Raw genomic sequence first — 3,089 nt, 5'->3', positions numbered from 1 at the left:
GAAATGCGAAGTATGTTCTCGGGATTCAGATTATTTGAAACCGCAAGAATAGAACACTAGCCATGTCTCAAGCAACTTATATAGACAAAATGTTGTCTAGGTATAAGATGCAGAATTCCAAAAGAGGTATGTTACCTTATAGATATGGAATTCATTTGTCAAAGTATCAATGTCCTAAGACACCTCAAGAGGTTGAGGATATGAGACGCATTCCCTATGCTTCCGTAGTAGGGAGCCTGATGTATGCAATGTTATGTACTAGACCTGACATATGCTACGCAGTAGGGATAGTCAGTAGGTATCAATCCAATCCTGGATATGATGATTGGACTGCCATTAAAAATATCCTGAAGTATCTTAGGAGAACGAGGAACTACATGCTCGTGTATGGTACTAAGGATTTGATCCTTACTGGATACACTGACTCTAATTTTCAAACTGATAAAGATGCTAGAAAGTCTACATCTGAATCAATGTTCACTCTTAATGGAGGAACAGTGGTGTGGAGAAGTGTAAAGCAAAACTGTATTGCGAACTCCACAATGGAAGCTAAATACGTAGCTGCTTGTGAAGCAGCAAAGGAAGCAGTATGGTTGAGGAAATTTTTGATAGATTTGGAAGTAGTTCCAAATATGCATCTGCCTATCACCCTATATTGTGATAATAGTGGTGCAGTTGCAAACTCAAGAGAACTAAGAAGCTATAAGCGCGGCAAGCATATTGAGCGCAAATACCATCTGATCCGGGAGATTGTACATCGTGGAGACGTTGTAGTGACCCAGATATCTTCTGAGAAAATCATTGCTAATCCTTTTAAAAAGGCCCTCACGGCTAAAGTGTTTGAAGGTCACCTACAGAGTCTAGGTCTACGAAGCTTGTAAACTAGGACAAGTGGGAGAATTTTTGGGTATATGGCCTAGTTTATTGTATTCATATGTTTATTGTACTCGTATGTTTCTCACTTAAATTCAATATTGTGATACTCCACTAGGAGTTTTAGTCCAAGTGGGAGTTTGTTGGATTTTATGTCCTACAACTCGTAGTTTGTAAATTAATAAATATATTCTGTTTTGTTTTTCGATAAAGTTGTTATTGAAATTGTAATCTTGAATCCAATAAACTAAGGTTCCAAGGCTATTTAATGTAATTTGAACTTTATGTAGTGATTTTGAGTCCAGCTTCATAGCTTACACCGGTTGCTGGAAGAATATCATCTTCGGCTAGTGTAGTGAACCCTTCTGGTTTTTGGTTTATAAGAATCATGGCAGCTCCACCAGCATTTTTCACTACCAACCCTTGTTCATCTGTGCTTATATTTTCTTCTGTTTCACATACCACAACTTTTCCTTTCACATTCAAGTTCGCATGTCAGCCATGAACACAAAATTTAGACCTTTCGATTACACTGCTGCCAGCGTATACAAGTGGTAAGAATGTTGATGCAAAATCTCTTGGCTGGAACAAAGATTCACCGTCATGGACTTCACCATTTCCAAGCTTTGCTAATGCCGATATTTTTCGATCAATAGTGCCGATATTTTTCGATCAATAGTGCTTGCTCCGACTGTTAGAATCCAAGGTGCTCCGTTGCGTACTGTGCTTTTGGAAGGGCCTTCATTCCCAGCTGAACAACTCACAAAAATTCCCTTTTCAATGGCTGCAAATGAGCCTATAGCAATACTGTCATTGAAAAACGGACATGGAGAGGAGCCAAGGGAGAGTGAGAGCACGTCGACACCGTCATCAATTGCGGCATCTAATGCGGCAAGTACATCGCTATCTGAGCAGCCTTTTGGAGTACAAACTTTATATATTGCAAGATGAGCTAGAGGTGCCATTCCAACTGCCTTCCCTCTTGCATTTCCCAAAGCTTCAGCACCCTCAACAAAAGTGCCTGCAGCCGTGCCTGCTGTGTGTGTGCCATGTCCATGTTCATCAATCGGTGATTCCCCCATCAAAGCACTATAAGCATGATTGAAAGTTCTTGCACCAATCAACTTATTATTACAGATGGAGGCACCAAATTCGCATCTCCCTTTCCATTTAGCTGGTGGTTGTGGCATTCCATCATCATTAAACGAAGGATGTTTAGGAGAAATTCCAGTATCCAACACTCCTATGATAACTCCCTTTCCAAAATTTGAATCTTTCCACAATCCAAATTGTTTGTTCAACCCCAAGTACTCGGGTGTATGAGTTGTGTGCAAATTCAATATGGTTTCTGGTCTGGCTGAGATGAAACCTTGCTTCTCTTCCATGGCTTTAACTTCTTCTTCTGTAAGTCTTGCAGAAAAACCACTCATCACGTTACGATACAAATAAAGTAACCGTGACTGTTCATTCGATGCTTCGATCGTTTCTGGTAAGAATGATGTATACCAACTTTGTAGATCAATGGTGTTATTCGAAATCCCGAGCTCTGGCTGCTGCACATGGACAATGTAGGTTTGTAATTTGATTGTGTTGGAAGTACCTGAAAACTTAATTTTCATGGCAACATTGCCATGAAACTTAAGCAACAAAAAGATACAAAAGAAAGGAAGAACGACCATAGTTTAATGAAAAGTACTTTTCCTTGTAGCAAGTGGTTTTTGGTGCCTTTGTATTTGAGCACCCAAATGTATTTATAGGGAAAAGAAATCATGGTTCTTAATAGTAGATCCTAGGATTTTATATATATATAGAATACTTGATAAATGTACTTTATTGTAAGTACATTATTGGTGACAATTGTTCATCTGCTGAAAATCTTTTGCTTTAGTATATACAGCTGGGGAAAAAAATTTATATCTACATAGTAATGTTCACATTCTTGTTTTGTCTTTGTATCCTTTCATGCCTTTTCTTGACTCATTTTATTTTACATTCCCCTTTTGTATTTATACCTTTCAACAATTATTACTTTTTCTTCAAATCCTTTTTCTATTAATAAATAATCAGTAGATTGTAATTTATCGTTTACATAAATACAACCTTTTTATACAATAATTGCACATTTCTCTTTCTTGCACCTTTTCACATAATAAATACATATATTTTGTTTTCATTGTCTCAAACTCCATTTATTAGAGAGCTGAAAATCTTCTAAA

The 3,089-nt window shown here is 37.6% G+C and overlaps 1 pseudogene; it reads right to left on the bottom strand.

Moving 5' to 3' along the window:
* Positions 1 to 1,155: 1,155 nt before the first annotated feature.
* LOC120067389 lies at positions 1,156 to 2,552 on the bottom strand (annotated as a pseudogene).
* Between the last annotated feature and the right edge of the window lie 537 nt (positions 2,553 to 3,089).

The sequence above is a fragment of the Benincasa hispida genome, chromosome 12 (genome assembly GCF_009727055.1).
Source record: "Benincasa hispida cultivar B227 chromosome 12, ASM972705v1, whole genome shotgun sequence".
Taxonomy (NCBI): domain Eukaryota; kingdom Viridiplantae; phylum Streptophyta; class Magnoliopsida; order Cucurbitales; family Cucurbitaceae; genus Benincasa; species Benincasa hispida.
Note: the sequence above shows the minus strand (reverse complement) of the source record. Positions and strands in the feature narration are given on the sequence as shown.